Here is a 14,665-nt window from a genome sequence, read left to right on the forward strand (position 1 = left end):
GCTTCAAGAAAAGATGTTTTGGGTCATACTAGATCACCATTTATTTATGCAATTTGATATATATGTATATTATGCGTGAATGTATGAATGTATGTATGCTTTGCATGAATAGGTTGTTTCATATGACTCGATTAGATTAAGTTCACTAAATAATCGAACCAACATAGAAACAACTAGGTCCTAAGTAATATTGAGTTTAAAATTGCCTTCCAAATCAAGCACTTACAAAAATCTAAGGATCTAAGGTAGTAGGTTTACGCTAAAGCGAGGTGCTATTTTAGTTGACTTAGGTGGTAAGGCGTCCTAAAGGAGCACGTTGATTGTGGTTTCAACTCAAACAACAATGGCATTATGTTGTGGCAATGGGATAAATTATGGTATTAATTTATTAACCAAGAGTAATTTGGAGATTACTAGCAATAGGTTTTGCTTACCTAAAATCTTAAACTACTTAAGACATGCTAAAGGTGCTTAAGGATTTAAGACTTTTGGGGTCTTGGAATCGTTTCATTCATTTTTGGACCATGTTTTTGCTTTTGCATGAATGAAATGTTTTAATAGCTTTGATGATTGCGTGAATGCTTTTATTTCAAGTTATTAAAGTATGATGAATGTTTTCTTTGCTAGTTCATTGTGTAGAATTGTAAATCTTCAACTCTATTGCGTTCGAATGATAGAACTGCGATATTTCCTCGATCGATTGGTAACAAATTTTGAGAGCGATTCTCAAAGAAAAGGAAATGAGAGCGTATCTTGAATGCTATTTTCTTATAGTGATCTTCATGGTTGTTTTCAAACTAAAATTTGAATGGTAGACCAATTGGACCTCATATATTCAGAATACTGGGTAGTTTTGAAATAATGAAGTATTGAGTTAAAGACTCATGTATAACCAATGGTTAACAACCAATTTTCTTTTGATTCGAAAATGAACTAGACTCATTGGATGCGGTCATTCAAAGTGAATAAAAGAAAGGGACTTTTTACGCATAACAAAATAAGAAGATCAAGCAAAGAGTAAAATCTTTAGGACTATAAGAAAACGTGCTAGAAAGGATAGGAAAGGGGAACAAAAGAAATGAATTCAATAATTCAATTTCTACCTAAAAGTTTGTGTTAAAGAGAAACGACTTAGCAAATAAACTCCTATGGTATTAGATTACCGCTTGAGGTTCTAAACTCTTGTTAAGAACTCAAATTCCGGGAGCTAAGTCTGGTTATTGACCTACAAGTGCGTAATGAAGCAAAGTTGTGCTACATTAATTGTAGGGTCATCATGTTTGTTTTAAAGTCCTTCTAAAGGCTGGAACTTAATGGTATTATGTTCCATTAATCATCATAATCAATTTCTGTTTGGACAACGGAAAGACTCACATTCAAAGTAAACAAAAACATTCGTTGAGTGTTTATTTGAATGAAATGGTCAATTAAGGGTTGAGTCATATGATTGATTAATAAACAAACGAATCTCTTCACACTCAAACTTCAGAAGGTTCAAATCAAACATTTTGATTTGTGTTCCACATATCTTTGGCAATGTCATACGACCATATCAACAAGACAACATTCTAAGATTCCATGGCATGGATTTCTGAAAGTTGGTTAATTTAAGACACGTGGGTCTTGCTTGTTGAACATGACATAGAAATGGACTATTGTTAGAAGTTTCTAGACAATGAAGTTCATGGGCCAAAGATGGATTTTATGACCTACCTATTTCACAAGAATTTGAGAAAATATGGCTATATTTACTCAAAGTGAAATATGTGAAATACTTCAATGTAATTCACAAAAGGGTATAAAATCAACTTGGCAAGAATTTTGGAACATCTAGGCTGGGTCAGGGTGATGTTTGCATGAGCCAAGAAAGATTATCTAGATTGTTTATATGGCATTATGACAATCGAAGCTCCATAAGAATATGGTATGTCCAAATGGAGAAATCGGAATCTATTCGATTAACGATAATCATGACTATTTTCCTATATAGTTTCTAAATGATACTCTCAAGTGACTATCACACTAAACAAAGTTTTCAAAGCTAAGGATAAGATGTCATAAGGATTGAACTTCGGTTCAGTACATCTTTTCAGTACATATATATCTAGGGTTGTCGAACCCAGTGGGAGTTAGTGTTTACATCAAACAAACTCAAGAATAGATATATGTTTCTTTATGAGCGACTCATAGAAACAAAAGGTATTGATTCTACCACAAATCTGAGAACATATGGTTGTTGCTTAAGATAATGTCTTTTAGGAAACCATCATATTTCCAAAAAGGCAAGTGGGAGAAAAATGACCTCGAATGGACTTCGAGTCAAGCAACAAACAAATGTAGGATACTTAGGAGTCTTTGGAAAAGCTCCTTACTTAGAAGCCTTTGGAAGAGCTTCAGGAAGACTTTAGAAGTGCTTCAAGAGAATCCTAATACTCAAAGGACTTGAGTAATGTCTTTATAGACACTAACGTTTGATGTTCAATACCTAGGTAAATCGTATAAGGAATAGAATTCAACCAAGATAGATACGTAGTTATCTTGAGGAATGAAAACTATGAAGACTTTGGAAAGTGCTTCAAGAACTTACGACTTACAGTTTAGCTACGACGAATTAAAAATTCCCAAGTATGGTTTGAGGCCATCAAAAACATAAGTATGGTTCGAGGCCATACAAAATGGTTTGAGGCCATTTCATCCAAAGTACATTCATCATAAAGAATCAAATCTATGATTTGGTTGATTTTCATAAAGGGTTCACTCCCATTAGTTGCAAACATGTTTTCTAAACGTAGAACGTTGATTTGCATAAAGGGTTCACTCCCATTGGTTGCAAACATGTTTTCTAAACATAGAGCGTTGATTTGCATAAAGGGTTTACTCCCATTGGTTGCAAACATGTTTTCAAAACATACAGAGATGATATTGTATACTCATACAAAAGAGATGCTAGATTGGTGGTTAAAGATTGTAAACAACTTCACGGCGTTGATAATGTTGAAATCTTTTTCACCAAGTCGGAATGCTTGAACTATTTTGGATAAATCTAGCAATCATTGCATATGGCAATATGGCAATTGGAAAACGAAACACCTTCCTCAATTGGACTTGTAGAAAGGAATTGTGTACATCACACAATGTAAAAGTTTTGGATGCTAGATAAAAGAGCAAGCTTAAGAAATCTATTCGTAGATTAAAGCATGCAAGTGGGAATTGGACCATATTTTTCTAAAAGGCTATTGAGCAATCATAGCTTTATGAAAATATGGATCATCTTATAGATGAGGAGTTTAGTGGGAGCTAAGTCATGTTTATTGGTTCTATATATATGAGATACATATCTCTGTATTGAAAATGACATTCAAATTCTAAATGGTTAGATTTGAAAGTATTTGTCAATATTAGAACCATGGCGAAACTTAGAACATACTGGGTTAAAGATCTATTGGATAGGATCTAAAGCGTTGTTTGGATTCTGTAAAAGTAATTACTAAATCAAACACAATGGAGAGACTCAAAAGAGACTCTCAACCCATATGAGTAAGTCTAAGTTATGAATTCTTTAACTAAGTATAAAGCTAGGCTGTTATCACTAGAGTTAAGCATGAAGAACCTTGAAGAGGTGCCTTCACCTTATATCACATGGCAATGCCAAAATTTTAGCAAGATTCAGTGTCTCTTGAAACAGAATGAAGCTAAAAGTTACATGGATGGATTTTAAAATGCGAATGGTTTTTGTATTACAATCAATCATGTATAATGTGATATATAGATCGCCAAGATAACTCGTGAACATTGGATCGTGACGAGTTTATACCAATCTCCATTGATCTGGATCAAAAATCATTGGAACAGTATCAAGAACATCCAATACATTTGGATATGTAGGATAAGCACTTGATAAGAGGAAGTGAAGATAACTAAAGTTTTGATGCTACATGCATTTGCCTAAGAAAAAGTTGAATCTTGTTGTTAGGCAAACCACAAACAAACACGGGCAATTAGGCGTCGTGATTAAAAGGTGGTTACATAGGTTCTAAACCATATGTGATGCATGGGAAACTGAATCAATGATTAGTTTCCAAGTTCTCAGTTGAAAGATGTATCTCCCACATCTATGTGAACTGGTTGGAGCATTCCAAAAGGAAAGCATCATTTGAAATTCTACATAATTGAAATGAATTCATTGTTGCCTAAGAAGAAATAATAGGGAATTGTTTTTAGTGGGAGTTCTTCAATGAACTCAGGTTGATCACAAGTCTGCTACCTGGATGATTTTCTATTTTAGATATGATTATCATTCTAAACAGAAACGAAAGACTAGATCATTCTAGAAACATATTCAAAGATCTTTTCATCTTACATCGAAAGGCTTTCGATAGAAAAGATACTAAGGATAGCAAAGTATGATAAACTAAACCTCTGCATTGAATGATACACAACATTCATATGCAGATATGGAATCAAGTTTGAGTTCCATGAATGTTTTAAGTATTGGGTGAAAGGCCTATATCTGTAAAACATTAAATGCTTGATTTGGGTTAGAGGCCCACAAATTGGTAAGCATTTGGTTTAAACATTTATCATTTATGAAATCATATTTCATAGATCATTTAATCTTGGTTTAGTATTAAATGATAAGTCCATGTGATTCAAATCATTCAAATGGGATGTCTATTGAAGTCATTAAGGATCCCTAATCCAGGTCATTGAAAGGTGGACGACCAATGACTAATAAAGATTAGATTGCAAGTAGATTTCTTAGTTCTGTTTATTGAACTAGAGTGACTGGATGTCAGAATCTTTTGCATAGATACTTATTGGATCTTGTATCGGATTGACCATGAGAACACTTTAAGAGATTAAAGCCATGTCATAAGTAGTTCTCATTAATGGTGATTAGAACCATTCCTCAGAACATGAGCGATTATGTTTGCTCGTTTGAGAATTAGTTCGCTTTGATACTAGCTAAACGTCGCGCCGTAAAAGGAGGCTATAAAAGCAATTATTGGGCGTACTATGATTCAAAGTGAGTGTTCATAGATTGCAAGAATGAATTGTCCTCCTATCTTTGATAGGATATGGTGTTGTTGTGTAACAAGGCCTCTCGGAGAGTTAGATACTGTAAAATGCATGGCCGTGCTCAGAATGGTTAAGGCTTAACCTTCTGCAAAAGTTTAACAGTTGAGCTCTGTACGAGAAACACTTCTGGACCTAATAAGGATGGCTTGGATCTTACCTTATGTAAGTAAGTAACACTGAGTGACAAAGGAATGTGAATGCACACTTGTCTGAATGACAAGTGGAAGACTGAAGGAAATATGTCCTTCAACCAAGGTGCATTAAGTCTAATACCAAGGTTCAGATTAATTGTGAACAATTAATTCAGTGAGATCAAGTGATTGGAACAGCTAGCTGGAGCAATATGCTTCCGATCAGTGAGTTCTAATGAATATTAAGCTCACAGCTTACTCTTGACTGAACCTACAAGGTCACACCAATGGCATGTAACAGATCACCGGATTAAATGAATCAGAAATTCATTTAATAGCTTTTCGGGAAATTAGTTCGGAAAACATAATTATACGATTTAACATTGGATCGTGAAATCGTATATCATGATTGCGTATATTCGTAAGCTAGGCGAAACGAATAATCGTATCGTACGACAATGGATCGTCAAGTACGAAACGATAAATAAATTATCGGATGATAATTAAATGAAGCAAACACGGAAGCAAGCCCACGAGAAAAGCACAAAGAGCAAGGGCCCATGGTCTTGCTGCCTCGGCTATGCCCGCGCGCAAGGAAGCCATAGCAGCAGCAGCAACGTCGTGTTAGGTTATGATACATATGACAATTCATAAATCATGCGGAAACAACCATTTAGCCAGGAATACATATTATTTACACATAATCATATAGCATAATTTAGATGCATACTCTTTGTTGCGTGCCTTCCCTAGCTGCGCCCGAACCGAACAAGAACAAGTCTTTAGGACTCCAAGTGTCGTCCCTCCGTAGATAGTCCACAGCACGTCCGGATCCGCCTTAAGATTGACCAACTAGACTCGCCCTTAAGGTACTAGAATTTTCGGCACTCTTAGGTAAGAAATATGACTGAATTTTTCTCTCAAAACTCACTTTGAATACTTGAATTAATCTCTGAAAATATGTGACCCTAGGCACGTATTTATAGAGTTATGGAAAGGGAATTGGAATCCTAGTAGGATACGAATTAATTAAACTTAGAATCCTATAAGAACTCTAATTAATTAATTTATCCTTTTAGGAATAGGAATTTAATCATATACTAATTCTAATAGTTTTAGGAATCGTGCATGAACACAAACTCACACACACACGCGGCAGCCACGATGGGCCGCCCATGCGTGTGCGTGCGAGCAGCAGCCCACGCAGCGAGGCCATGGCCTTGGCGCGCGCTGGGCCTGCCTTGCGGTGGGCCTGGGCGCTGCCTTGGCTGGGCGCGCGTTTGGCTTGCTGGGCGATGGCCCGACTTCGTGCTGGGCCTTCGTCCGGCAGGCCTCGTCCGATGCTAATTCGTACGATACGATTCCGATTAAATTCCCGGTTCCGGAATTCATTTCCGATACGAACAATATTTAATATTTCCGATTCCGGAATCAATTTCCGTTTCGAACAAATATTTAATATTTCCGTTTTCAGAATTATTTTCCGATTCCGATAATATTTCCGATTCTGACAATATTTCCGTTTCCGGCAATATTTCCGATTCTGGCAATATTTCCATTTCAGATAATATTTTCCGATACGTACCATGTTTCCGTTTCCGGCAACATCTACGACTTGGATAATATTTATATTTCCGATACGATCCATATTTCCGTTTCCGGCAATATCATCGTTTCCGGAGTATTCATTTCTTGCCTGTGACGATCTCAGCTCCCACTGAAACCAAGATCCGTCGATTCCGAATATCCATAGATGGAGTATCTAATGCCATTAAATACTTGATCCGTTTACGTACTATTTGTGTGACCCTACGGGTTCAGTCAAGAGTAAGCTGTGGATTAATATCATTAATTCCACTTGAACTGAAACGGCCTCTAGCTAGGCATTCAGTTCACTTGATCTCACTGAATTATTAACTTGTTAATTAATACTGAACCGCATTTATTAGACTTAACATAGAATGCATACTTGGACCAAGGGCATTATTTCCTTCAGTCTCCCACTTGTCCTTAGGGACAAGTGTGCATTTCCTAATTCCTTTGTCGCTCGATGCTTGCTCTTGAACATAAGGTAAGAGTTGTCATCCTTATTATGTCCAGAGGTGTTCCTCGGTTTCAGAGTTCAACTGATCAAATAAACAGATAATCATAGCCTATGATTCATCCGAGCACGGCCATGCATTTCACAGTTTCTAGCTCTCCGAGTGGCCTTGTACAACTTTTAAGCATCTCATCCCGATTTATGGGAGGACAATCCCAATCTTGCGATCTTGAGATTAGACTTCGTTTGATAGGTGATTACCTGAGCGTTGCCTTTATAGCCTCCTTTTACGGTGCGACGGTTGGTCAACGTCAAAGCAACCAGTTCTCAAACAAGTAATCTCAAATCACTCAGGTATTGAGGATTTAGTGTCTAATAATTTTAATGAAATTTACTTATGACAGATTTTCAACTCTTACAGTAAAGTTTCATAGGTCTTGTCCGATACTAGTCTTCACAAAGTAAGTATCTATGCAAATGATTATGACATTGCCATGTCCACATAGTTCAAGAAACAGAACTACTAGTCATCTTGCATTCTAATCGTCTAACGTTTTCTATGCGTCCAATTTTATAGAAAACTCCGACTAGGGACCATTTTCAACCTTTGACATTCAAGTTCACTTGATAGACATTTCTTAGTCACAGGACTGGTCCTGACAGTCTATCTTGAATATATCGTCAAATTGAAGGGACTCATCATTTAATAAACCACAAATTAAATGGAAAAATGAATTCTTTTCATTTATTGTGAATGATTAACCAATAATGTTTTACAAAGATTTAAACTCTAAAACTTTAAAACATTAAACAGAGACATCAAAGCCATTCTCCAATATGCTTGATTCCCATAGCTGCAGTGTGCGAGTTGTGCTTCGCCTGCGGCAGAGGTTTAGTCAATGGATCTGATATGTTGTCATCAGTTCCAATTTTGCTTATCTCGACTTCTTTTCTTTCAACGAACTCTCGTAGAAGGTGAAATCTACGAAGTACATGCTTGACTCTCTGGTGGTGTCTAGGCTCCTTTGCCTGTGTAATAGCTCCGTTATTATCACAATACAGGGCTATTGGTCCTTTAATGGAGGGGACTACACCAAGTTCACCTATGAACTTCCTTAGCCATATAGCTTCCTTTGCTGCTTCATGTGCAGCAATGTACTCCGCTTCAGTTGTAGAATCCGCAATGGTGCTTTGCTTAGCACTTTTCCAGCTTACTGCTCCTCCGTTGAGGCAGAAGACAAACCCAGACTGTGATCTGAAATCATCTTTGTCGGTTTGGAAACTTGCGTCCGTATAGCCTTTAACAATTAATTCATCATCTCCACCATAGACCAGGAAGTCATCTTTGTGCCTTTTCAGGTACTTCAGAATGTTCTTGGCAGCAGTCCAATGCGCCTCCCCTGGGTCTGACTGGTATCTGCTCGTAGCACTGAGTGCGTACGCAACATCCGGGCGTGTACATATCATAGCATACATTATTGAACCAATCAATGATGCATATGGAATCCCATTCATTCGTCTACGCTCATCAAGTGTTTTTGGGCACTGAGTCTTGCTTAGAGTCATTCCATGAGACATGGGTAGGTAGCCTCGCTTGTAGTCCGCCATCTTGAACCTATCAAGCACCTTATTGATATAAGTGCTTTGACTAAGTCCAATCATCCTTTTAGATCTATCTCTGTAAATCTTGATGCCCAATATGTACTGTGCTTCTCCTAGATCCTTCATCGAAAAACATTTCCCAAGCCAAATCTTCACAGAATTCAACATAGGAATGTCATTTCCGATAAGCAATATGTCGTCGACATATAATACTAGGAAAGCAATTTTGCTCCCACTGACCTTCTTGTATACACAAGATTCATCCGCGTTCTTGATGAAACCAAAGTCCTTGACTGCTTCATCAAAACGTATATTCCAGCTCCTGGATGCCTGCTTCAATCCGTAGATTGATTTCTTTAGCTTGCATACCTTTTTAGCATTCTTTGGATCCTCAAAACCTTCAGGCTGTGTCATAAACACAGTTTCTGTTAAAACGCCGTTTAAGAAAGCAGTTTTGACATCCATCTGCCATATTTCGTAATCGTAATATGCAGCGATTGCTAACATTATCCGAATAGACTTTAGCATTGCAACTGGTGAAAAGGTTTCATCGTAGTCCACACCGTGGACTTGCCTGTAACCTTTTGCAACCAATCTAGCTTTGAAAACTTCAAGTTTCCCATCCTTGTCCTTTTTCAGTTTGAAAACCCATTTGCTTCCAATGGCTTGGTAGCCATCTGGCAAATCGACCAAATCCCATACTTGGTTTTCAGACATGGAGTCCAATTCAGATTGCATGGCTTCTTGCCATTGCTTGGAGCTAGGGCTCGTCATAGCTTGTTTGTAAGTCGCAGGTTCATCACTTTCAAGTAATAGAACGTCATAGCTCACGTTCGTCAAAATACCTAAGTACCTTTCCGGTTGAGATCTATATCTTTGCGATCTACGCGGGGTAACATTTCTAGATTGACCATGATTCTCACCAGATTCTTCTAAAGATCTCTGAGTTTCATCCTGAATGTCATCTTGAGTATTCTCTAGAGTTTGTTGTTCGACTCGAATTTCTTCGAGGTCTACTTTTCTCCCACTTGTCATTTTGGAAATGTGATCTTTCTCTAAAAAGACACCATCTCGAGCAACAAACACCTTGTTCTCAGATGTATTGTAGAAGTAATACCCCTTTGTTTCCTTTGGATAGCCCACAAGGATACATTTGTCAGATTTTGGATGAAGTTTGTCTGAAATTAATCGTTTGACGTATACTTCACATCCCCAAATCTTAAGAAAAGACACATTTGGAGGCTTTCCAAACCATAATTCTTATGGAGTCTTTTCGACAGCTTTAGACGGAGCTCTATTTATAGTGAGTGCAGCTGTATTTAGTGCATGTCCCCAAAATTCTAATGGAAGTTCGGCCTGACACATCATTGACCTGACCATGTCTAGCAAGGTTCTGTTCCTCCGTTCCGACACACCGTTCCATTGTGGTGTTCCAGGAGGAGTCAATTCTGATAGAATACCACATTCTTTCAGATGGTCATCAAATTCATAGCTCAGATATTCACCACCTCTATCAGACCGCAGTGCCTTAATCTTCTTGCCTAATTGATTCTCTACTTCACTCTGAAATTCCTTGAATTTGTCAAAGGATTCGGACTTATGCTTCATTAGGTAGACATAACCATACCTACTGAAGTCATCAGTGAAAGTGATAAAGTAGCTGAAACCACCTCTAGCATTTGTACTCATTGGTCCACATACATCTGTATGGATTAAACCCAATAGTTCATTTGCTCTTTCTCCAACTTTAGAGAAAGGTTGCTTTGTCATTTTGCCAAGTAAACATGATTCGCATTTACCATAATCCTCTAAGTCAAATGGTTCTAGAATTCCTTCCTTTTGAAGTCTTTCTAAGCGTTTCAAGTTTATATGGCCTAATCGACAATGCCACAGATAGGTGAGATCTGAATCATCCTTTTTGGCCTTTTTGGTAATTATGTTATATACTTGTTTGTCGTGATCTAATAAATAAAGTCCATTGACTAATCTAGCAGATCCATAAAACATCTCTTTAAAATAAAACGAACAACTATTGTCTTTTATTAAAAAGGAAAATCCCTTAGCATCTAAGCAAGAAACTGAAATGATGTTTTTAGTAAGACTTGGAACATGGAAACAATCTTCCAGTTCCAAAACTAGCCCGGAGGGCAACGACAAATAGTAAGTTCCTACAGCTAATGCAGCAATCCGTGCTCCATTTCCCACTCGTAGGTCGACTTCACCCTTGCTTAACTTTCTACTTCTTCTTAGTCCCTGTGGATTGGAACATAAGTGTGAGCCACAACCTGTATCTAATACCCAAGAAGTTGAATTAGCAAGTATACAGTCTATAACGAAAATACCTGAAGATGGAACGACTGTTCCGTTCTTCTGATCTTCCTTTAGCTTCAAGCAATCTCTCTTCCAATGCCCCTTCTTCTTGCAGTAGAAGCATTCGGATTCAGAAGTGGGTTGACTGACCTTCCTCTTTACAGATTTGGCGCCAGTTTGCTTAGTTGGGCTGGCCTTGTTGCCACCTTTCTTAGCATTCCTCTTCTTTCCAGATTTCTTGAACTTGCCCTCACGCACCATAAGCACATCCTGCTTATCACTTTTGAGCGTCTTTTCAGCGGTCTTCAGCATACCGTGAAGCTCAGTGAGCGTTTTGTCCAGACTATTCATACTGTAGTTCAGTTTGAACTGATCATACCCGCTATGAAGAGAATGGAGGATGGTGTCTATAGCCATTTCCTGAGAAAATTGCTGATCCAGCCGACTCATATTCTCAATGAGTCCAATCATTTTGAGAACATGTGGACTTACGGGCTCGCCTTTCTTAAGCTTGGTCTCAAGAATTTGCCTATGAGTCTCGAATCTTTCGACTCGAGCCAGATCTTGGAACATGTTCTTCAACTCACTGATGATTGTGAAAGCATCTGAGTTGATGAACGTTTTCTGCAGATCCGCACTCATGGTGGCGAGCATTAGACATTTCACATCCTTGTTGGCATCAATCCAACGATTGAGGGCTGCCTGAGTGACCCCGTCGCCTGCGGCTTCGGGCATCGCCTCATCTAGGACATACTCCTTTTCTTCCTGCATAAGAACTATTTGCAAGTTCCTTTGCCAGTCAAGGAAGTTTTTCCCGTTCAACTTCTCCTTTTCGAGAATTGATCGAATGTTGAATGAATTGTTGTTTGCCATATTAAAAACTACAATTGAAAAGAATAAACAAATAAATAACCATTCACAGTTTCTCTTAATAAACTTAAATTCTAGCATACATGCATAATTCAATGTTTATTAAGCATTTTATTCAAGTTATGTGTTCCGGCAGGTGTGAATAAAATGATTCCAAGATCCTAAAATCATTGAAGAACTAAGCACAGTTTGTCGACTTAATCCTAGAACATCTTAGGTAAGCAAAAGCCTTTTGCTAATAGTCTAGAAACTATTCTTGGTTGATAGGTACGTCTAAGAACTTATTAGGTAAACCTATCGATTTTGCCACGACATAAAAGGACTCCTTACTTATATCGTTGAGTTTCACCAAAACTAACATGTACTCACAATTATTTGTGTACCTTGCCCCTTTAGGACCAATAAGTAACACCTCGCTGAGCGAAAACTATTACTAGATTGATGTAAAGGATATCCAAGCAAGTGTATATTTTGGCATGGCACCTTTTAACTCAATTTTTAAGTTTGGAACTTAAGGCTCTTACTATGTTGGTTAGATTTTAAGTGAACTAAAATCCTTAATCATGCAACATAATCAAGCTTTTGATCTCATGCATTTTAAGACATATTTAAAAGCAATAAATAACTTAAAACATGCATAAGATAAATGTGATCTAGTATGGCCCGACTTCATCTTGAAGCTTTGACTTCAAAGTCCGTCTTGAAAATCTCCGTGGGAGGCACCATTTTCTTCAAATAGGATAAGCTATAACTAATTACAACTATTTGATGGTACGCAGACCATATTTGAATTGAAAAATAACTTTGGTACTTTAGACCAATTACATTCAAATTAATGGTACGCAGACCATATTTTCTATCCTATTTGGGCCATACTAGTCACTTCATAACCTGCAAAACAGTACATATACAATATATACCATTCACCCATTCATTATCATGAATGGCCCACATAGCTGGTTAGTAAAACACATTATGCATCACGTAAACATTTGCAGCAATTAATCAAGAGCACTAATAATCTACCAATTATTCAGTCCTTATTAATTCTAATCAAGTTGTTTTAACCTTAAGGATTTGTAGACCTAATCAAGAGTTTTATGACTAAAAGGGCTCCCACTTAAACCAATAAATTCATATGCTTTACTAATTTTAAACATAAAAATGTATTTCAAGTCTAACCGGAAACATACAAATTTAATTAAAATTTAAAGCTCATATAAATTTATAATTGAATCCAAAAAGTTTAATTTAATTTCAGTCGTATTTAAATTAATTCATGATTTTAATTTTAGTAAAATAATTAGAATAAATAAAATTTATTATAATTACAATATTCAAAATTAAAATCCAAGAAAATAATTTAAATTATTAATTTTAAAATTAATTAAAATTACGTAAACTGAAAAATTTCAAATTAAACATTCAAAACGATCTAATCGCAACGCAAACACCCTACGCATTGCACGCCCATGGGCCGCACGCACACAGCCATCGCTGGCCATGTGCGCGCAGCCTATGCGCTCGTCGCATAGCTGCTGCATCTTCCATCGCAAGCCATCGCACGCTATGGTGATCGCTGCGCGCGCGCCAGCGCTCGACACACGCGAGCCATCGCTCGCTGTGCGCGCTCGCCAGCGCTCGCTGCGCGCGAGCCATCGCTCGCTGTGCGTGCGAGCCATTGCTCGCTGTGCGCGCGAGCCATCGCTCGCTGTGCGCGCGAGCCATCGCTCGCTGTGCGCGCGAGCAATTGCGCGCGATCAATCGCTGGGCGCAGCGCTCGTGGCACGCGAGCTTGCGCTCGCTGCGCGCGAGGCTGCGCGCGCTTGCGCGAGGCAGTGCGCGTCGTGGCGCAGCTCGCTTGCTGCCCACACGCGACTGCCTTGGCTTGCCTTTCGCCCATGCCCATTTGTTCATAGCTCGTGGCCCACGACACAAGGCAGGGCTGCTGCCTTGTGCTCGTGCACCATGCCTTGCTCATTGCATTCGTGCCGCACGGGCGACGAGCTCCCTTGCTCGTCGTCGCATGCCTGCACTATACAACACCCCTTAAGGGTAACACGAAGCGTCCATTGCTTTGTGCGTGCAAGTTATATGAACGAATCGCTTAAAAATTAAAATTTATATTTAAAATTAATGACAAATTAATAAATAATATTAATTTCATAATTTTAGGGCGAAAAAATCGAAAATTTATTATCCAATTGATTTCCGATTATTATAGATTCAAGTCTAGGTCATAAAAATTTAAAATTTATCATAAATTTACAATTTTTATGGTGGTTTTTAATCATAGGTTTCTAATTAAATTATAATTAATTATGAAAATCAAATTAATTCTAAATTATTCTAATTTTCAACAAATTAATCATAATTACAAATTAGATTGCATAATTAACAAGGCTAGGCATTCAAACTTGTTAAACATATACAGTAGGTCAATCAAAAATTCAAGATTTATCAACAAGAATCGCAAATATTTAATTTAACATCTTAAATTTACGAAATTTTGCATTCGAAAAACTAAAACCTTCGAAAAGTCATAGTTAGGCTTCGAATTTGAGAATTCTGGGTTCGGCAGAAAAATACTAATTTTGTCAAAATTTTAGAATGCCTTTTACATGCGGAATTG

The sequence above is a fragment of the Spinacia oleracea genome, chromosome 4 (assembly GCF_020520425.1).
Source record: "Spinacia oleracea cultivar Varoflay chromosome 4, BTI_SOV_V1, whole genome shotgun sequence".
Taxonomy (NCBI): domain Eukaryota; kingdom Viridiplantae; phylum Streptophyta; class Magnoliopsida; order Caryophyllales; family Amaranthaceae; genus Spinacia; species Spinacia oleracea.